We start from the raw sequence: 24,777 nt of genomic DNA on the forward strand, positions 1-24,777 counted from the left end.
ATATTTACTGATACTGGTGGACTGTAGAAGTTTGAGTAGACCTTTATGATATAAATGTTCTGAATTGGGCAGTTTTGTCATTATTGATGCATGCATTTTGTTTCATTGTTTACTGGAAAAAATGTTCTGAATTGGGCAATTTTGTCATTATTGGTGCATGCATTTTGTTTCATTGTTTACTGGAAAAATGTTCAAAACAAATTTTAAACACCCTCTAACACTGTACTATATTGTACAAGGAATATAGTTTAGTACAATCAGGAAGGTGTATCAAAAACCACATGTATGTTTCGTGTCCAAGGGGCCCATGATTTGAAGTTAATCTTTATCTGCCACTGGCAAAATGTATTTTCTTTGAATGTGGCTTTCAATGCTGTTTCAATGAATGTGAGTTTCAAGGGCAGAGAAGTTTTAATGCTAAGTCTGTTTTCATTGTGAGATTGCATTGCTTTATTTAGCAGATGTCTTAGTGTTTGTGCTGTAAAATGCAAAATAAAACTTTCAAATGAAGTCCAAATCATTGTAGAAGTAAAGCAGTATGCACATTAGTGTTTATGGTAAATGGGATGAAATAGCCAAATAATGGTTTATTGGAATGGCTGCAGGGGGGAGGCTCCATTGGACCATGATTTTGTGAGGGGGAAGGGTGGCAAACACAGACAGACCTGGCTGCACTATACCTTTCAACTGTCCAGATTTTCACAAAATGAATAGATTTTTGTGTCTTATTTTTGGTTTATTCCTCATAAAATGCGTGGTTTTCTGGGAAATAATTTAGGAATTAAGTCACTAAGTAATGACAGACACTGAGTTTCAGACTTCATAACCTTCAGAAAAATGCATGCTAAATCAAAACCTGTTATTCTATCAATTGTCTCAGTTTATACAACAATTTATAGTACTGTTTATATGTTTCGCCAGTATATTTGGCCTTGTCCAGAATTCCTGCATTAACAAGTTGAGAGGTACGTGCAAATAAATTGCTTTATAGAATTAGGCATATCCAAACCTCTCAACTATCCCCGATTTTGGCTCAAAATGTTGCTGTTCCCCTAATAATTCCACCGCAAAATGGCAATTTTGGAAGAAAATGTGGAGGGCTTACAATTAAGAAATAACTGTAATAATCAGAGTTATAGATTACTTTTATTTCAGAAATGCATGTAGATTCTTTTATTTTGTCAGCTGCTCAAGTTAGCAGTACTAATATTAAAAATGTGTCCCTTCTTTGATAGGTTACAAGCTGTATTGTGTGGCTATTTTATATTTTTGCATCACATGTTTGGTCCATTTTTCATAAAATTGTGTTTTTTGGCAAATTAGTGGCAAATCATTAAAGACTGATGTTAGAAAATAATGACAGACATTTGAGTTTCAGATTTCGTACCTTTCAGAAAATTCATACTAATGCAAGACCTACTATTCTATTATCTTTCCAAGTTTATAAGAGCAATATTTAAAAATTGTCCTCATTTTTGGGCCTTTGTCCCACTTCTGTGTAAGGCTCTGTCCATATTTCTTGTTCTGAGGTTGAGAGGTATGACAAATGTGTCAGGGCCATCACAGTCAGCCAGAGGCATTTCAAATTGTGACATACTTGTTGCACCCCACTCCCCCATGTAGTGACTCTGGATCTGTCCAAGCAAGGCAAGGATCAATGATGTAGTGTAAATGTGCAGAATATCTCCCATTCAAGGTAGACACAAGTGTTACTTTTATTCTGTCCTTGATTTTGCAGAATGTTCTGGTTTCTGTCATATTTTTCTACTGTTGATCTATGCATATTATTACTCAGAAAGTGCCTGTTGCTCTGTGTTTAAGTAGCAATGCTTTAATGACCATCAGGTAAGCTTGTCTGAGATTGTAAGATGCAAGTAAGCTTTAATAAGCGTACTTTTAAAGAATTGCCAACATTGAAAGCCTTTCTGTTGTTGCCATGCAGAGAATACTTACATAACTAGATACTGTATAAGCCTTGGGTAATGAAATGCATATGACAGTATTTGTAATAAAGGGAAGGATTACATTATTTTAAGAAGCTCATTATATTTGTTGGAGACTTGCAGTCATCTTTGCAGGCTTTACCTGTAAACCAAACAGAATGCCAATCTATCATGTGTGGTCCATTACCTGTACAGTACTCCTTTAAGCAATGTATCTTGAGCTTGTTTCTTGTTTGCTTTTCATTTTTTTTACTTTGATCATGTTTTCCTCATGAAACAAGTAGATAGTTGTCAGGCAGCAGGTCTTTTTTGGATAAGAAATATTTTTACAAGTGGGGGTATCACAGAGATTGCTACTTTCAGCATGTTACTTGGTACTTTAATAAAGCTGAATATAAATTATAGTTAGAACTGCAGTGCAAGGAGAAGTGGTTTGAGTTGAGTGCTGCTTGTTTTTCTTATACTTGATTTTGACTGGCATTCCAGTAATGTATTTAAAAAGTAATTTCTTTTTTCATGCCTCATAACCTTTTGTTTCCATTTAGCTATTAAGTAAGCTGTCATGCAGCCAATGCATTGAAATATTTTTTTCTTCTACACTGAATTTTGTCTTGATTGGACTCTCATAATGATGGTTTGGCACCTAGGGTAGCGTATTTAATTAATGTTATAGTTTTTGTGGTTTAGAGCATAGCTCCTCCCTTTATAGTTGGCCACACCCCTTCCCATTGACCCCACCCATACACCTGTCTCCTGTAGCCACCCTTTGATTTGAAGTCACCAGCCGCCATAACCTAAGGGACTAAGGGTATTCAAATACCCCAATGATATGACTTTTGGTAGTCTTTTCTACTGAATTGATGCAAATTTTCAATAGGTGGGGTTATGAATCGATAAGAATTATAGTTCAAAACAATGAATGGAAATGAATGGCTGATGTATGTTTTATATAATGAAATTGATAATTTGAGTTCACTGACACAGAAGGACTTGTTGGTTATTCTGGAAAACTATCAGGCAAAATGTTATAATGCACTGTGAAATGTGGATGAAAAATGTTTAGTTTAGAAATAAAAATGTGAAATGTTTAAACGTGAAAAGAATAAGAAGGATTATGAACTGGATTGAGTACATCCTCTAAGAAAACATAAGACTGATGTAGAATAGGGAGATTTAATGTGAGAGGGGGACCTAATTTAGATGAAGGACGTTCAAATTTGACTGGACCAAATTATAACTATTTTATTATATGGAAGATGAAGCAACTACAACAAATATCTCTTTATATAACCCTTTAGAGTACCCCCTCTGTAACATTCTAGCAGACTGCAGGGCAAGTATCATGGATGGGGGGATCCCCAGGAAAGAGCCCCAATATGCACTAAGGGTAAAAGAGACAGAGAAAGGGAAAGAGGAAAAAGATGATGAATAGATCCCCATCTGCAAAGATTTACCCACCAATGGGGTGATATATGAATAGAACAATTTTAAAGTATTTAATTATAATGATATACAACTTAATAGTAATGCATTTTTCTATTTTCAAATAAGGTTTCTTCTTTGTACCTTCATGATCTTTGAATATCAGTCAAATCCTTATAGATATTAAGTTATTTTTGAGGAAAATTAATTTGGATATTATGTTTAATTCACAGCACCCTGTGATTGGGATGAACGAGTTTAAGAAGAGTTTTCTTAATCCTTCCTTACAACCAGTGCTATAAACTGTTGAAACCTTTACTGATCATGAAATTTCTTCTTTGGTTTTTTAACTTGAATCCTGAGGAAATAAATTTACTTAAGGAATTAGCTAATAACAAAACCATTCAAATTATGAAACCAGATAAGGAGGATGTTCTAGTGATTATGGATATAGTGGACCATATTGGTAAAATGATCAGTGGAATTCAATAAACCCTACACGGAGTGATTCTCCGTATAGGAATAGTGTTGCTTGCAGCCTGAACAGGGAACATGGCTGCTGAGTGATTCAGGAAACAGGGTGAGGGGGATACACGAGTGTACAGACAAGGAGGAGTACTCGGAATGCAAATCACCTCATAAGCTGGTGAAAGCTATGCAAATGAGGTTGATTTGTGATTCATCAAGCAGAAAGGCACCTGTGTAGGTGGTGTGTCAGTGTAGGAAATGTAAGGGTTTAGAAACCGTGTACTGGACTGTAAAATTTAAACAGGGGCTGTAAAAGCCCACAAGAAAAGGGTGGACAGTGCACAGTAGACATGCAAATGGCCAAAGGTATGGCCAGTAATTGCAAAAAGCAATCCAATGTAATAAAAATATAATTTTTTAAATATATATACCACATTTAAAGGTTGAGTAGTGATGCGCAAACATGCCATTATGCAACAACAACAAAAAAATAAAAAGTGTATAACATGAAAATTAGACACTTGCAAAAGTATTGCATTATAGTGTCCAGCAAGCATAGTCATGCAATGACAGGTTACAGTGACTACTAGGAGACAGGCCCTGGTGTAGTGAAGTATCCAGGGTATACACAATTGGGTTTGTGTAAATAAGCCAGGGTTATTGAGTAGCAAAAAGGGCCACTGTGTTCACAGGTACAAACTGTGGTAGAGCTAGAAACGTGTTGGTGTAGGCAGAACAGGTAGCTGATATCACAAGGGGACATGTCACAGTATGTTAAAGCAGAATGGTGCTTAGCGGCACCTGTTTGCCGTCAGCTAAGCACAGCTAAGCAGGGGTGTGTGTCTGATGCTGCTGAGTGTGTTTTAGCTAGTTTAAGAAAATCTAAGCATGGCCATGGTTGTGGGAGGGTCAAAACTTCTGAGCATTACACTGCTTAGACGTGAAAGAAATATGAAAAAAAAAAGTAAAAATTGCCTGGGAAAGCCAATCAGGTTGAAATGACTGATAAGCCCTGTGCAGCAGACAGTGGCCCATTCAAACCCCCAATGCTATACCTATCAGGTGGAATGCAGCATAATGAGCCAATCACGCAGGCTGCAACTGCAGCATACCACTATAAAGTATGCATATACCCTACAATCTGATTTTCCCAAATATTCTCTACCATTGGGGTACACAGTTGGGAATTTTAACTGACAAAATGCTAGGGGCTGCTCCTGCTCTGCTACATCTGTATGTGCTTGAGGCTGAGGTCAGTGAAGATGATGATGCTGACAATAGGCCCAGACTGAGAAGCAGAAAAGTGTTCAGGCCCAGGGTGACCTTCCAGGGCCTACATGAGCTGGAGATTGTAGAGCACCACAGGGTGGACAGGGCTATACTACAAGCACTCACCAAGCTTTGTTGCCCTCAACTCAGACCCAGAGGAAACAAAGGGGAACAATTAGAATAATAGCTACAGGTAATTTTCAAAAAAACAACTGGGGATATAATGGGGATCTCACAGGCATCTGCACCCAGGGTACTCCATCATTTCCTGGATGCCATGAAAGCATATGCTAGTGAGCACATTTATTTACCCCACCCCCTGAGGAGAGGGTCAGCAATATGTGTCTCTTCCACAATGTAGCACACTACCCTGACGTACTAGGTGCCATAGACTGCACTCATGTGCACATCCAAAGCACCACCTGGTGAAGAGGGTAGGATCTATGTCAACCACAAGGGATATCACTCCATCAACTGCCAAGTCGTGTGCAATGCCCAGGGAATTACCATGAATCTGTGTGCTGGCAGCCCTGGCAACTATCAAGACTCCCACATCTGGCATGTCTCACAGCTGTGCCAGATATTTGCCAGGAAGGGCATATCATACAGCCATCTAGTGGAAGATGCTGGCTATGCACTAGAACCATGGATGATGACACCCATCAGAAATGTACACACACACCTATTGAAGAATGCCATAATGAAGCACACGCACAAACTAGGAACATCATAGAGCATGTGCTTGGGTTGCTCAAGTCATAGTTCTGCTGCCTTGATATCTCTGGTGGAGCCCTGCAGTACTCTCCAGCCACATGTTTACAGTATGTGCCATACTATACAATATGATCCTGTGGGAATGGCTGTGGCAGGAACATCACAGGGAAGGGACACACAACCCCTCACTAGTGCCAAGGTCCCCACAGCCACAGGGGGACTTGGAAGAGGAACCCCCTGGGCCTATCACTGTAGGCAGATGTAGGCATGCCCAGTATGCCCTGGCCCTGGCAAAGAGACAATGCATAGCATATGCACTGACAACCTAGGGACCTAAGGACTGACACCTCACTCTGTCTCACATATATAGTAAAAAGAATGCCAGCACACCACACAACCTGTACCTTACCATGTATTGTCCATGTATGGTATGCATCAGACAGAGGCAGGCATGAAGCACTGTTATTTCAACTGCTGATGGCACAAGGTAAGTCACTCTTCTTTACAAGAAATGAATGGGGTAATAGACTGTGGTAGCATATGTATGGACCTGCCACATGTATGCAAGGGAATAGAGTGAGCTACTGGGATAGCTGCAGACAACTGACAGCTGTGCAGGACAACAGGAACTCTCCATCCAATACTGGCTCACCCCTAATATGAAGCAGGCTCCAAGACAGCAAAACCCAATGCACTATGTTAGGGAATGGCATACAGCGGGGTCACAGGACAGATGCTTGACTGTCAATGCTAGAGTCCCCTACCCCCAACACACCTGTGTCCCCATACAACTGCAGTCACAGTATATTTGCAAGGTAATAGCAGCAGACCACACAATTCCTGGGCTCCCCAAGCAACCTGGTGACATGTACTATTTCCCCAATATGCAGGGGTCAAAGTGCTATGTTTGTCGGTGATTGATAGTGTCACAAAGTAAATCGCACTGTTTGTTGGCTGTTGTGGCTCAGTGGATAAGCACATTACCATAAGTGATGGGGTATATGGTTCATGACTGGCTGCACCTATGGTTGGAGTTCTACAGACTGTCCATATGTCAGTATTTCTTACTGCAAGAAAGTTAGAAAGACAGACACAATAGAGGGAAAGGAGGCCACGGATACAGACAGTACACAGACCTCAGTAACCTAGATGGTGGCTAATAGAACAGGAAGGGTGTAACAAGTCAGTACAGCACCAGGATATAAAGGGTGTCACGTAACTGTCAGTACTTACAAGTCAGTGGGCACCATCCTTACCCCACAAATGTACAGAGTTTAACAGAATGTCCACACTTATGGCTCATATATCTGTTCTGTTAGTCATAACATTTGCAGTTTTCTGGCAAACTATTGGCAAATGACTAAACGTTGCTGTGAGAAACTAATAACAGACAGGTGAGATACAGACTTCATAACAACTGAAAAATGCATGCTAATACAAACCCATTCCATCAACTGTCTAGGTTTGTAAGAACAATATTAAAATCCTGTCTCCATGTTTGGGCCTATGTCCCACTGTTATATATGGCCCTATCAACATTAATGGCTGTAAGGGTATGAGAGGACTGGGCAACATGTAGCCTTATAATAACTGTATAAGACAAAATATCTGAGGACCAGAACAGAAGTATGGGGCACTATGCTGGACAACCTGCAAAACAGGTACAGTCATAGGTGTGAAGTCCATAACCTGTGTGTGGTGTTACATCTCTTACACCAGTCACAGCATACCTGCAACTACATAGAGCAGCAAGTGTGGACCAAGCCAGGAACTGGAGCAGGGCAGGACAAAAGCCCACATATAAGGGGTAGGAGGAACTACTGGCCAGACTAATGTAGAAAGTACAGAATACAACAGTTTCTGTAGTAGCATAGGTTCCCTGCAATGTATGGAGTTGATAACCAAAATATCTGTCAGCTTTTCCACACATCAATCCATAATGACCTGCCACTGATGTACTAAGACATCACAGTGCTACGTAAAATGCAGCATACATATTATGCAAAGCTCTGTTCAGTCCAAAACATGCTGTACATACCCTACATATGGGTCAGATATTATAGACAGAGCACAGCCAGGAAATCCCTCAGGCAGTATATCAGGGAAGTGCTGGACTGTTCCACCAGGTCCAGCAGGCAATTGGCTGCAACACAAAAAATCCTGGACTGGAATACAGGTAGTTCTGGTCTGGAGTCCCATTGTAATTAATAATGGTCATACTGGGCATGCTCCTACACTTAGCTAATTTCAGCCGATATCTGAACCCACATCTGACTATAGATCTGTGATGTCCATATATCTCTGTGCATACAGAGAGCTATGTATACCTCAACTGTCTCTCCCTATCCCCATCAGACATGATTACCCTTATCTATCTGTATGTGGCACATATAAGATATATATGGATCTGTTGAGTTTAATATAGACACATATATATAGGACACACACACACACACAGACAGACACACACACACAGATATATATATATATATATATATATATATATATATATATATATATATATATATATATATAAATCATATGTAGAGAGGCAGACAGAGGGGGAGAGAGATAGAGAGAGACACACACACACACAGAAAGGCATAGCGTGATATAGTGCTACAGCCACTCGTATAACAGTTGTAACCAGTGACACATGCAAATAGTATGGTCAGCAGTAGTGTGTAATAGTAGGTAGATAGTGATTCTAATCTCACATCGACCACAGTGTGTGTGTGTGTGTGTGTGTGTGTGTGTGTGTGTGTGTGTGTGTGTGTGTGTGTGTGTGTGTGTGTGTATTCCAAATGCAGCAGAATACACACTCCCAACAGGCCTATGTCTGTGCAATTGTCACTCATTTTATGGCCCTGTTACTGGTGTCCTCCACAACAGTTGCCTCCCTGTCAGCAGCTAATGATGTCATCCACCCCAACATCAATGGCAAACACTGGCCAAATGCATACATTCCGTGGCACATGCAATAACTACATAGCATTACAGTGTAAACAGATAGATAGATAGGTAATGGTTCTAATCCCATCAATGGAAACTCAGTGAGTGTGTATATAAATATATCCCCTTGCAGCTGCATGCAGTTCCTGCCTATGTATGTGCAATGCCAATACATTTTAAGGCCTGTGAACCCCCCCCCCATTTGCCTACTTTACAAGCCTGCTAATGTCATTAACCTTAGATGCACTGTTAGACACACTTGAGGCACATAACCTCTGTGGCACATGCGATACATAAGCAGCATTATAGTGCATACACCTAGATAATTAGGGGTTCAAATCTCCCAACTAGTAACTCTGTGAGTGTGTTTGAGTGAGGCATATCCCCTGTAGCAGTGTGGCTGCCTTGTCTGTGTGATGGTTATACCATTTTGAGGGCCTGTTAACCCCCACTGGATTACTTTACCGGGCCTGCTGCTGTCATTCACCTTAGATGCACCATTAGACACTCTCCAGGTACATAAGCTCTGTGCACATGCGATAAGTATGTAGCACTGCAGCACATACAACTAGAGAGGTAGGAGCTCTAATCTCACAACTGGCAACTCTGTGTCTGTGAGTAAGACATATCTCCAGTAGCAGTGTGGCTACCTGGTGTGTGCCATGGTTATACCATTTTGAGGGCCTGTTCCACTTTGTTAATCCCCCACTTGATTACTTTACAGGGTCTGCTGCTGTCATTCAGCTTATATGCATCATTAGACACTCTCCAGGTACATAATCTCTGTAGTGTGTGTGATATGCATGTGGTACTATACTGTATATACCTAGATAGATAGGGGTTATAGTCCCATAACAAGGAACACTATGAGTTTATGTATATGTGAATGCATATCCCCTTACAGCTGTGTTAGGCCCACCATCATACCTCTCAACCCCTTAGAGCAAAAAGTCTGGATAAAGCCATACAGAAAAGTGAGACAAAGCCCAAAAATAGGGGTAATTTTTAAATATTGCTCTTATAAACATAGAAAGTTGATAGCATAACAGGTTGTGCATTAGCATGATTTTTGGATGGGTTTGAAGTCTGGAAATAAAATATCTGTCATTATTGTCTAACTTCAGTCTTTAATGATTTCCCACTAATTTGCCAAAAAAACACAATGGTATGTAAAATGGACCAAAAATATGTGGCAAACATCAGGACATTCTGCAGAAGTCTGTACAGGTGACAGGTATGGCCACCCCCTGCCCCACCCTGCAGGTTGCAGTCAATGTTTGGCCAGGTATGACCTGTGAAAACAACTGAAACAATACAGATGTCCCAAGAGTGTAGGACAACAAACATTTCTTAAAGTTGTGTAATAGTTGCATAAAGCAGTTATTGTACATCTGAAACATCTTAAAGTTATGAGAAATAGCATAAGCTATGGAAATGTGACACAAATATGTTGCCATATTGGAAGATCAAGAGAGGTCCAGTCCATTGTACTTTCCGTGGGTATGGTTTGTCATGCCAACTCTCACGTTACTACAAGAAGTGTCCCAATTTCCACATTTCATAAGGTGGCAACCCTACTCTGTGTTGCCTATGTCTGTACAATATGTAGACATGAGGAGGCCCTGTGAGTAGCTGCTGCCCCCAATGACCCACCTGTATCTAAGCATGAATGCTAACTGCCACTACCCATATTTGGAGGTACTGCCTAAGGCTATGGTGTCTGTATGTTGTGTGCTGTCTGCCAATGACCCACCAACTGATGTTAACACACTGCAATGGGGTCTTACATCAACTATGGAATGGTGGCAAGGTCTTGGCCTCAAGCTGAATGCAGAAAACAGTACCATCATATCATACAGCAAGGGCATGGCCCCACTATTTTCCACATCAAAGGCAACCCTGTAAACACACAACCTATGTTGAGAGACCTGGGTACTCAGGTTGATAACACTGTTACATTCAGCCATCAAGTAGCGGCAGTGGTCAGAAAAGCCTTCTACATGGTTCACCACATAGGTAAAAGGTGTGAATCCAGATAAAAGGTGGACATTACCTCTGTAAAGTCCTCAGTCAGTACAACAATAATGTAGTACCATGGCCCATTTGGTATATACCTATCCAGGCATCTGTAGCAACTTGAAGGGCCATAGTAATACCCACAAAGGTAATCCATGGCCTCTAACATCTGTTCCATGCAGACAGCCTCGAATCAGCAGTGCCCCACTTGGTATTGGACAGGTTGTCCACAGGCAGCCTGTGGCATGCCTAGATGGCTATGTTGTGCCCTCCCCTTCCACAGCTGGCCCATACATATGAGCCTAACTCTTTGCACATAACCAACATGATAGGCCTGAATCTGTTATGTGATATCAACAAAACCCACTGGAGAGACAGGTTGGTCTCCCAGAAGCAGACCTGTCTCAGGATTTCACTTCCCAGACATGTCAAACACGGTGCCATGCAGACTCTCATCAAGTGCAGCCGTGATGAGTGGATGGGAAACCACAAATCCATCCCAGGGGTGGCAATTGTGTCCCACAGTGACAGGGGCAACAGGTGCTGATTGATGATTGTGTCGGGAATAAAGTAATGGCTAGGCTTGTAAGGGAACCAGGGCCATTACCCTACTAACCTTCTATGATCCTATGAACCTGTGTCCTCCTTAAATACCAGGTCACATGTATCAGGAGTAGCAGGCTATGTCAAAGGGTATGCATGCAAGATTAGATTTCCACCCCCATTGTCACTCACACACTGTTCTACACATATGCACCTAGGTGACCAGGCACATATACAGCCATGCCTTGGCAATGTTACAATTCTGCATTGGCCCTATGCCATCCTGAGCTGCTGTGTTGGCAGCAGGTCCCCACGGCATAGACACACAGACACCTGGAACAGAAACAGAATAAGGTCTGGGAGACAACAGTAAGTCAGCAATACTAACAGCAATACAGCATCATGGCACAAAGATACATATACTTTGATGTGTCATGCATGCCAATTGCCAGCAGACAGCACCTTAGAGGGCATAACACTACTGCACTACAAACTTCCATTAAGTGCACTATATTCACCCTGTGCATCAGACACATATTAACATGTCCCTGAATCGATTGTATGGATGACAGGAATGTGGCACAGGTATCATCACATGCGCAGGGTGCAGTGTGCGGTTGCCAAAGGCCTAGGCTGTGCCACACAGTTGACAGTGTGTGTGTGTATGTGTGTGTGTGTGCGTGTGTGTGTGTGTGTGTGTGTGTGTGTGTGTGTGTGTGTGTGTGTGTGTGTGTGTGTGTGTGTGTGTGTGTGCGTGTGTCTGGAGGGGTGCTGGTCAACTGGGCCATGGAGAAAAGCTGTGCATGTCTGGTGGTGAACTGCATGTGACAGTGATGTGTTGCATGTGTGCATGTACACAGTCAAGCCATGTACCAGTACAACACAAGGGTATTTTGGACACCTGTGGACTGTACATGGCAGAATGTATAGTTCACCATCTCTGGCCACAAACATTGGAACTGGTTCTGCCAGGAGTAGCATTGGCACCACCATGCCCAGGGCCAGATGTGGTCCTCCTTGATGGTGGTGACTGGTGTCTACTGGGTCTGTGTCCCTCGTGGGACTGCCCATGACCAAGTGCCCATGGCCTGCCATGTTGAGGTGTGGACAGCACACTCACTTTAGTAGTGCTGGTAGTACTGCCACTATGGGAGCATGATTGTGCATGGTCACGTGGTTTCTCACCTGATGTTGCTGCTGACCTATGTCCATGTGTATGACACTCTACTCCTACCACACTTTCAAGCACAGACATTGCACTGTTAAGGACTGGCAAGGTCTCACCCCACTGTCTATCCACTACACCAGCAAAATGATGTAAGTCATCACCAATGCTGTAGATGGAGTCATGCATGTCAAGTAGTGTGGCATCCATGACCCTATGCATCAATCGGGTGCACAGTTCATAATGTGCCTGTGTCTCCATGACAGACAGAAACATGCCTCGGGTGACACATACTATGACACCTCTGACAGGTGCTGGATGGGAGCAGTCCTCCTTTGAGCACCCATGTCAATCTTCCTGTGTGGGACCTCATTAGCTCTCTGGCTATGGCTAGTTTCTACAGTCACAGATGCCATAGCCACCACACTCTCCTGTTCAATGACACCACCCTCTGACTGTCCAATATATGTGGCTGCTGGGGACTGGGTATGTGTGGGCATACTGACTGTGTGCATGGACATTGATGAGAGACTTGGATGTCAACTAATGGTACAGATTCAACCCCCAACCACCCCACCTGTGCCTCACTATGACCACCACCATCATCATCAGAGTCAGATGAGACACTGACCTCAAGTTGTGATGGGGACACAGTCTAACCACCATGGTCACCTGTGAGGGGAAGACAGAATGACTACATTAATTCCTGCACTATAATGTCTGCTGATCCACACACACACACACACACACACACACACACACACACACACACACACACACACACACACACACACACACACACACACACACAAGTGAGGTGCCACAAATGCATTAGACAGACCACACCGTACATAGACCACACCTTATGACTGATGCCATGTACAACACACAAGCAGACCACAAGAGGCACACACAAGACAGGACCTTAACAACATGCAGTGCAGCTATGTCCAGTTAATATTGCTAGTACTATACATCTGTGAGATAAGTGACATGTCAGTGTATGTGATAGATCTTCACCTACAACACGGTGCACCCACAATAGCAATCCACCCCTTTATTGCAGACTGCCTTTATCTTCACAAAAATACATGCTAATATGTTACAGAACCTGCCAATATGCTACTGTGATTACCGATGTAATGCAATGCAGTTCGCCCCTCCACAAGTGAGCATACACATATTGCAATATGGCTAAGCTTAACAGGTGTGTTCATGGAAAACTGGCAGCCCTTAACATGCCTAGGGTATAGATTAGCCATAACAAAACAGTTCTACACTCACCGGCAAGAGGATGATGGACCCCAGCCACATCAGAGGTACCAATGGATTTGTGGGGGAGAGGTATTGTCAGCAGACACAAATGTGGCATCGGTACAGAATAATATGTGCCTATATCAACACATACAGTACAAACTGTGATACTACCTACATTGCTGACATTCACAATTTGTGTGCACACATGTGCATTACAACACCCCCCCCCGACAAATGCAGATTGACCTGACCTATGTATACAGGTATGCAGAGGCTGCCACTATGAATGCTCCAGTATTAACATGATGACAACTGGATGCTTACCTGGACACTCCTTGGCTGTAGAAGCTGTGCCACCCACCTCCACATGATATGGTGTGATCGATTTTTGTGAACTGGTGGCTGTGCCCAGGTTTGCCAGGAACTCATTTGTCTCATTTGTGGCCAAGAGTGGTTGTTGCGTAGCAGGCCCTCCACCAGTGGCAGGATGGTTCCTAGTCACAGCTGCATCCCTTTGCCATGCATGATGAATCACATCAGTGCTACAGTGTTGGACTTACTCATATCTCCTGTCATGGATGCCCACATGATTAACTGATGCCACAAGGTCTGCCCACAGTGCAGCACATTCTTGCTGGTTATGGTGACTCCTTGACAACAGGACCTGGTAATGGCCTCTCAGGGCATCAATTACGGCATCAGTCTCTGCTTCTGAAAAAGATGGTTTCCTAAAGTGGGACATCCCTCCTGAAAGACATGAAGAGGGGAACACATCACACAACCACATACATTGCTCACCATTATGTACACACCCTGCACATCCAAATTTTCCAGCACTATCCACTGCTATCTCCCACATCATTCCCCACTATCACCACAGTATGTATGTGGCTATCAGCCACATAGTGGCAATACATCATGCATCCCCCTCCTGATCTTGATGTTTCCTGCTCCTTGCTGCATTTTCTATAAGGTGTTCAAATTCATGTACCTGTTGCACCTATTACTGCTTGTTCATAGCTTGTCTACATTGTATGCAGTGATGTCAGCATCCTACTGTTGTAGTAAGCACCTGAGCTGTAGGCCCACCCCCTAGGTCTCACTGACCTTCCTCCCTCAGTTTCTGGAATATATGGCTGGGCAATGTCCTACAGTTTCCCCTGCCAGTCCTGTTCATATGGACATCCTAGCACAGTGTAGCACTTGGCTCATGTACAGGGATAGACAACCATCTACAAACACCACCAAGAAACACACTGTGTAAGAGATGCAGTGACATTAGGAACCTACAGTTCATGCTTTCTCCCTGTCAAACCCACATATCTGTCCTGAACTGGTTGTTGACACACTCCATACACCTCACTCACCACCCACACCTACATAACACACACACACACACACACACACACACACACACGCACACACGCTTTCATCTATATTGAACTGTACCTGGCAATACTCACTTATGTCAGTCCAGGTCTATGTACACATTCACTGCAGTACACTCACAGCAGACTATACCTACTTTCACTTACTACTGTACTCTTTCTCAATTAGATTAGTATATATTGCAAGATATATCTTACTCACTACACTGTCAGCGCATCCTGATCAGGCACCCTGCATGAGCCTCCGGGTTGTGATCCCTCTCCTCTGCAGCTGTGGGGGGAAAACAAACCATTATGCGTACCTGTCTAACAGATATCCATACCAGAATTTGGTAAATCAATGGTTCCTATATTTACAAACTTCTGGGGCATTGTGGTCCTGAGCATCTTGGATTCATTGGGCCAAGAGCTCCCCTTCCTTCACTTCAGGTCATCATAATGATGATGGACCTGCTCACCAGTGCAGTGGATTCCAGTTGCAGTGGTAAGGTCATGTGCCAGCTGGTCCCAGGCCACTAACTTATATTCAAAGCCCTGGAAATGGCCCTGCAGCAGCCTGTCACCATGGTCTTTGACAAGGAGCCCAAACATGTCCATAGACTCCAAAATGCCCAGGTCTGTGTCCGGAAGTGTACACCCTCTCCAACTCCAGCCATTGCTCCTACAGTGATCAAACTCCAACAGGTTCTGGCTGTATTCCTACCTGTTCAGCTTAAATACGGCTGTTTTCCCACCCTTTGCCACCATTGGACCATGTTTCAAAATGTTAAATGAAGTTTAGCACCACGCAAATCTGCTAAGGTCAGCTGAGCACTACTTAAACTGGCAATGCTTAGCAATGCCTAGCAGTGCACAAACCTGCTTAGATGAGCTGTGGACTGCGTAAACTGGGATTGATTAGCAGTATGAAAAAACACTGGCAAACTGAGTAGAAAAAAACTAGGAACGCCACTCAGACACGCTGGTAAATGGTGAAAAACTTCTTCTTTATTGCATTCTGGTACCTCGGCCTTCGCCTTCTCAAGGAATACATTTAACTTATGTTTCACCACACCTTTTATATCATTAACTTAATATGTTGATTTCAATCAAACACTCCATCAAACAATTAAACAATCGACCCATCAGCCAACCCATTTCTTTACTTTTTCAGAATAAGAATCTTGAACCTTGCAACAAAGTAATGAAACTATGAATAGCATAGAAACTCATCAAAGAAATAGGTTGGGATATATAAAATACATAAAATACATATTCTTTCTCTTTGCTATGTTATAATAAATGACATTAATTTCATTTATACTTTATGCATCTCACGTCACTTATAAACAAATGACTGTGCAAGACAAGATGTTCTCTTTTCTTTTAGTTATGTCACTTATTAAATATATTATGAATAGCATAGATCACAACTGTGCAATATATCCCCCTACGCAAAAATTTTTTTCAAATAGATTTTTTCAAAAAATAATATTTCAAATGCATAAATGCATATTACATTATGTACAAATTAACATCACCTTACCATATAATTACAAAAATACAAAAATACAAAAATATATAACTTTTATAAATATCTATGTTAATCAAAATGTACCTATATGTTTACTTTAATAAATGAAGGAATGTCTTACATAACCATTGTTTTAACCTTGGCAAAGTTCACATATCTAAATTCATACCATTAGGAGCGAGAGTTTTGAAATTCAAGATGAACTTGGACTCCATTTCTAATAATTTCTTGTTAAATCCAGTATCCCCTTCTGTGTTAACTGGCCTTCCTAAAACACAAAATATAAATCCATCCGCTGTCCCCTTGTGAAAATCTATGAAATGTTTAGCCACTGGGCTGTCCTGTCTACTGTGCCTAATATCTCCTAGATGTTCCATTATTCTTAACTTAACTTTTCTGGAAGTTTGCCCCACATACCATTTATGACACCCGCAACCAATGATATACACCACTCCTACCGAGTTGCAGTCATAATATTCCAAAGCCCTATACCTCTTGTTGTTGATCTTTGTGCCATCTAAGTTCTTCACTTTGCTGCAGACCTTACATTTGCCACATTTATATGTCCCTACCTTTGAAGTACTGATATTGCTCCTTGAAAAATACCTAGTGTTCAGGATCTCCTTTAGATTAGGATATCTGCCGTAAGAGAAGATGATTTTTCTAGGGAAAAACTTCCCTACTCTATCATCTCCCAAAACCAATGGCCATAAACTAAGCACTGTGTCCCTCAAAACTTCAGAAAATTGAAAAAATTTGGTGACAAAAAATAATTTGTCCTGTTCAATGGCCTCTGCTTCATTATTTCCCAACCAATTGTACTTGAAAACTTGTCCACCTAAACTTCTCTTTCTGACCATATTTTCCTCATGCTTCTCAGAGTTTTCGGGTACTGGGAGGCCCAATTCCTTTTCAACATTTCTTCTAGCAGAACGAACTATGGCCCCAGGGTAACCCCTTGAATTCAATTTACTTTCTATTTTATCAAACTCACTTCCCACCAAACTCAAATCAGAAATATTAAGTCCAATACGCTTGAACTCCCCTGTGGGCAAAGCATTTATTAATAGCCCACTATGCATGCTCGAGGCATGCAAAAAATTATCTGCAGCTGTTTCTTTATAGAAAGGTCTATGCTGGATCCTATTATTGGGACCTACATAAAATTCAACATCTAGATACTGGATATTTCTACCCCCCTTAATGTAAGTGAAGTCCAAGCCATAAGGATTTCCTTTAATTTCCGAAATGAATGTGAATTGATTAGCAGTACCCAAACCAGCTAAGTGGAGCTGCACATTGCTAAGTACTGCTAAAACTGGTCCTGTTTAAGCATTGCTTGACTTGGCTTAGCAGTGCTTAGCAGAGCTTACATAAGGGCAAAACAGACTTTTACATAATAAATAACATATACATTCACATGAATTGCTCATTAATGATACTTTATTATTATGTGTATGTATTTTACTGCATATGACCTAATCCTATGTATTTAATTACATTATCTTGGGGTGTGACTGCAATGTATTGGACACTTGTGTGCAGCTGGGGATTTTCTCCTTGTATCTCCACTGAAAATAGGCTTCTGGACCAGCTGGACTAACCCAGTTAACAGCTATCAATAAAAGAGCAAAAAAATGGATGCAGGGTGCAGTATAGTGCAGAAAAATGTAGAATAAATGAAAATAAACTGCACAATAATGTACACGGTCAGAAACTTTAATAATCACAGAAAAAAGTTATAAGGTTACTATATATATATATATATATATATATATATATATATATATATATATATATATATATATATATATATATTACTAAATATAAAACCTTATGGATTGCATACAATAATTAAAAATTAGATAATTGTGAATGATTAATAAATACAATAGTACGATGCATAATTAGGAAAAGGTACCAATAATATGACACTATAAAAAATGCTGACCCTAAAATCTCACACTCCAAAGCTATCAAGAAAATTACACAATTAGAACTGTCATCAAAACTACAACCTAGCTGCCCTCATTTTTAATACTGGTCCAATGGAGACATGTTCATTCGATCTGAGCTGTGTAGTGGCATCCAATAATAACTGCTATTTCAATTCCAGGTACTTTATTCTATTTTTACCATTGGCCTCTTCATTGGTCTATAGGTGCCTGTTCAAGTACAAATAACACAAACCCTCAAATGTTTAAATAACAGGCTCGTTTGGACCCCTTTCATTATAGCATTTAAATGTTCATAAATTCGTTTTCTAAGGAGCCTCTCAATTTTCCCATTTTAAAATGAGGTACAAGCTTTACATGTGACAATGTATATGACACCTCTACTAAGGCAATTATAATGTTTATAAGTCTTTAATAATTTATTATGGGCAAATAATAAAAGTTGATTCATATTAGCTATATATGGGCATTGTCTACAAGCACCGCATTTAAAGGTGTCCACTCAGTCTACGTTTGTTAAATTAGCCCTAATGACACTATTTTCATAAATTTCCTTTAGATTTTTGCTTTTCTTATATACAGTTAAAGGTTTAACAGAAAATATGTTTAATGTCATGGGTATTAAAGTAAACATACTACAGTACTTAAAAAACATAATATCCTTTACCAACTTAGAGTCCTGGTTATACTACAAAAATAAGGCTTTGTTAAATTGTTTCATATTATCACTCTTTATTGGTAGTCCACATACCCCAGAAGATTGTTGTAACAAATTAGCATATTCCATAACAGGGACATATCTTACACACCAACCTTTAATTACTTCATCACTGATATCACTCAACCATTCCTTAAGATGCCATCTTTGCAAAAACACTTTAGTATAAAATCACACTCCTTCAAAAAATCAAGGTACTAAGAGGTCATACAGGCTGCACAAATAAATTATGCCTTTACAATATTCCTCTTCTGAAAAAGGGGGTGTTCACTAGTGAAATGTAGGTATGAATTAGTGGTAGCTTTATGAAATATTTTAGAAGTATACTTTTTAGCCTCCATATCCTTACCAATGGAGACAGCTAAACATTGTAATTCATTTTCATGTACTTGATAAGTAAAACTGAAAAATGAAGTAGTATGTAATATGTAATTAATAAACTCATTCAGTTAATTTCCTTTACCTACTTATGATATTCATATATCTTCTAAAAATCTAGTATACTGATAGTAAGAACTATGAACAGGGGGATTCAAAATAAATTCACACTCCCAAGTCAATAATGCCAGGTTGGCAACAATGGGTTCACAAGCTGCCCCCATAGACCATTCACTGTTTTGCTTAAAAATTTCCTCATCAAAAATATAAAGTTGTTCTTTAAAACTAATTCCATGAACTCACTAATAAGTCTGATGTTTCTCTGAGTCAAAAATTCACAGTTAAGTAAAGCTTCCTCAAACCATTGCATTTAATACTATTAAATCTATTTTAAAAAATCCAGAGTCCTTTAAAATATGTTTTTTGTTTACTTAAAAATTGTTTTAACTTTCTATCACTGTACATTGCAAGTGGATATGTTTTTGAACCATTATCAGCTACAAAAAATGAAGTTGAGGATCCAGAGCATCTTTGTGGGCTTATAGCAAGAATCTAAGCATGTTTAATATTAAAAAATGCAAAGGTATCTCTATGAATTACATCATGTAATAATAATTCCTCCAACAGTAAATCAAGCTTATGATTTGTAATTAAATCAAGCTTATGATTTGTAATATGTACTTCATTTTTAAAAACAGAAATATTAGTATCAGCTGCATATAAAGTATTCATCCCCTCAGATTTAATAAACTCAGTGTAGTAATAGTGCAAGCCCTACACAGAGTGTACCATGGCCATGTCTGCAGCTCCCCCTTGGCAGCGCACCTTGCATATTAATGAGGGCACGCTGTTGAGGGAGAGCCATGCAACATGGTTACTGAATCAGTAGGGGGTGTGTTGCAGTGCTCAGGGAAGTGCAACACACCCCCTAAACTGTCAAAGTGCCAGATGGCACTGAAATATAAACATTAAATGTGTGTACTAGGCCATTTTTTTGTAGGGGGTGTGTTACAGTGTCCCCCCTGCACTGTTAAAATGCCAGACAGCACTGCAATATAAATGTTAAAATGTCATTTTACCTTTTCTTTTTTTTTTCTTCTTGTGTTTGCATGGGGCGGCATGGTGCTTAGCAATGAACACGTGTCAGACATCTAAAAATAGAAACCAGATGCTTTTAATTTTAATAGAAAAGGTCATGTTTAAGCATAGCTGACCGGGTTTGCATGGCATGGCACGTTGCTCAGCAGTGCTTAAACATAACCGAAAGTTATATAGAAATGTATAGATAAAACATTTGCATCCATGATAACTGAATGGTGTGAGCCATGGCCTTAGGTGCATGGTTCAAATACCCAGAATATTCAGCTTTTGCATCTGATAGCTTTAATATATAATTTTTTTTCTTACAAAGTTATTGATAGTTGTTTTAATAATCATAGAAAAAAGTAATAAGGTTAGCGCTTTCACGAATCACAGGTCACTTCATCAGACAATTTAGAACATGACATCTGGTGTAGTTTGGTCATGAGGGCGAAGCCCGAGTGACCAAACAAAGCCAACCGTGGGTAAATCCAGCATTACCCGCACCCAGAAGTGGGTTATTGCTATTATACAATGACATTATTTAAGAAAAAAAATAATAAATTTTCTTAAATAATGGCATTGTATAATGCCTCCTTGCTGCCCTCCTGCAGCTGTCTGGTATTCTGCAGCAGTTCTTATGCACTGTGCATGCGTATGCCTATACAGTACATCAGAGCTGTGGACAAAAGCAATGGAGAAAGCAAGATCTCTGTTGCTTTTTACAAACTGTTTTGCTATGTTAAATGGGTTTAACATAGCGAGACAGCTTTAAAAAAAGCAACGGAGCCGTCTTTGATCTTTTCTGCAATTGGAGCTACTTTGGCTTCTGTTCTTATGTCCTTATTTCTTCATATGTCCCACAATGTGCATCCTACCACCCTTCATTTTCATCACCTCTAGTTTTTCATCTGCTATGCTTTTACTGCCCACGTTTCTGTACCATACAGTAGTACTGGTTGCACCACTGTCTTGTACGCCTTACTCTTCAGCTTCTTTGACATTCTTCTGTCATAGACTACACCTGAGACTCCATGCCAGTTGGCTTGCAGCCTCTCTGATCCTAGCTTTGACCTCTTCATTCAGACTTCCCTTCAACCAACCCTTCCAGATACCTGCAGCTGTTTACTTGTTCCACTATCTTCCCTTCTATCTCAGTTCTCACCTTCTTCTGATTTCTCCAGTTTGCTGCCATTACCACTGTCTTACTGGTGCTTTGTTTCATCCTATGTGCCTTAAGTTTTGCATTCCATTCCCTTATTCTTTGCTGAAGCTCTTGCTCAGAGTCTGCTTGTATTGCCACATCATCTGCATACAGCAACTTTGTTGATCTGCCCCCTCCATCCTGATTGCTAATGTAATTCATCACCAGTATAAGCAGCAGTGGACTCAGAGCTGAGCTCTGGTGACACCCACTCCCACTAGGAACCCCTCTGTGAGGCAGAACACTGTTTGTACTTGAGTCACTAGGTCCTTGTACATACCCTGCACTAATTCTACCAATGCTTCTGGGACTTTGAACCACTGCAGTACTGCCTAAATCATCTCTCTTGGGACCTTGTCATATGCTTTTTCCAAGTCTAGGAATGTCCAGTTGGATTCTTTCCTCATCTCTATCTTCTTCTCAATTATCTGTCTCACTGCAAACATCGGGTCAGTTTTGCATCCTGATTTGAATCTGAACCACTTACTTCTCATCTTACTTTCTAGTACTCTGCATATCCATTTATCACACTCTCTCCAGAACTTCCATGTAATGTAATAGAAGTTTGATGCCTCTGTATTGCCACAGTTGCGGATGCCCCTTTGCTCTTGTATACAGGCACGAGTATGCTTATTCTCTAGTCATCTGGGATATGCCTTTCTCTCTACACTGCTAAGAGTACCCTCAGGAACCATTTCTCCCCTGTCTCACTCAGTAAATTTATAATATCCGCTTTGACCTCATCTGACCCTGCTGCTTTCCCTAACTTAATTTTCCTTAGTGCTATGTTTACTTCTTCTAGGGTGGGCTCCTCTTTTTCTCTCATCGTAGGCTGTTTCTGGGGCAGTACATCTGTGGAGTTTTCTTCATTCAGAAGCTGCTGAAAATACTCCTTCCATCTGCCTTTGATGCCCTGTGGATTTGTGAGCAGGTTGTTTCTGGCATCCCTTATGAAGGGTGTTTGACTGTCTTCATTATCTTTCTGTTTTTGCCTTGCAACTGATGGTTTCTTTGTACCACCTACTGATTCACTTTCCAATAGCTGGTAGAGCGCCTCAGATGCCCTATTATTTTTGCCATTGCAACTCCTTTCTTAGCTTCTTTGTTAGTCAACCAGTGTTCCTTCCTAGCCTGGCTAGTTATTTGTATCTCCCAATTTTTCCTGCACTCATTCTTTCTTTTGATGACTTCTTGGACTTTGCATTCCACCACCAGCTTTCCTTATGTACTTTATTTCCATATCTGGCTCAGCCACATATCTGTTCTGTAGTCCTCATGCATGCTGTTTTGAAGGACTGCCATTCTTCCTCAGCACCACCTATTTCCTCTTTTCTTGGTGTGCCCTGAGTAATTCCTTGAACTTTGTACTTTCTCTCCAGTCAGCTTCCAGATCTTCAGCCTAGTCTATGTTAACCTTAGAGCCTTTTCTGACCACTGCTTGCAGCTGTTTGTGGCAATGTTTCACTGGGGTTCACCTTGCAATCATTGATTCTACTCCAGTGCTCTTTCCTTACTAGGAGAAAGTCTACCAGAGTTGCATGTTGGCCACTCTTGTATGTGATCCTGTGAATGTCTCTCTTTCTGAACCATGTGTTGGCTACTATCAAGCCATTTGCCAGACAAAAGTCTAGAATGGCCTCTCCTTCTTTATTCCTGTTGACCCACCCATGTGGACCCAGATAGTCCTCATATTCTGTTTCGTCTGTCCTGATATATTCATTCAAGTCACACATTATCAACACCAATTCCTGTTGTCCTACTTTATCTAGAGGGTCCTACAATGGCTGCCCTGCTTTATATAGTAGGTCCTGCAACTGCTATTTGGATGCACTCTTTTCCCCTCACTATCATAACTCTGCCATGTGGCATAGGCTGAAATTATTATTACTGCCCTGTCACTACACTGGAGTCTGATTGCCACAAGTTTGTCACTAATTCTAATGACATCCCTCACATCTTCTGAAGCCTGTCTCTCACCACAATTCCCACATAATTTCTAGCCTGTCCCCCTCCTGAGTAGTAGATTCTGGATCCCAAGCCAAGTGGCTTTGCTGCACTGTCCTTCCAATTTTCTCTTAGGACCAGCCTCCTGATGTTGTCCACTTCCAAGCTGCATCCTGTCAGTGAACCTACATTAAGTGTAGCAATTTGTGCATGAGAGACACAGAACTTAACCATTATGGCAACTGGTCTCAGCCTTTCCTCTCATGCATTCAAAAGGGGATTTATTTCATTTGCAGTGTGTGCAGTATCTGTGGCCAAACATTTGACTTGGTCTTCATGAACAAACCATAATAAATCAGACTTGTGGGATCTACACTAGTTTTTATTTGTAACCAGATGTTTCTCTAATTTAATGACACTCACCTATTGTGACCTTCATAATCTAGGTCATGTCTATTGTAAAGAGATGACAATGCTCTATGCCCTAATTCAACAGCTCATGTCATCAGGTGATAGAATGCTGGCTACTCTGTGTAATAGGCTGGAAAGATCTGGTAGACAGTTGAGATTTGAAGTCCTTCATTACGAGACTCCTTAACAGTTTGTATAGACTTTCACAGGAACACATCTACTACTTTTAGATATTAGAACTTTTGAACTTTTGAATTTGGAATTATATTTCTATTTATTTTGAATGTTAATCTTTATTATTTCTGTAGTATTATTTCTGCAGTACTATTCCATATTTTCATATCTGAATAAGTTATTTATGTTTTTTTTCATATATAGCTATGACGCCTACACGTAGCCATATAACCAGTTTTAATCAAACACATAGATAAAATACA

Source organism: Protopterus annectens, chromosome 7.part0, assembly GCF_019279795.1.
Source record: "Protopterus annectens isolate FY-2018-M chromosome 7.part0, PAN1.0, whole genome shotgun sequence".
NCBI classification, from domain to species: domain Eukaryota; kingdom Metazoa; phylum Chordata; order Ceratodontiformes; family Protopteridae; genus Protopterus; species Protopterus annectens.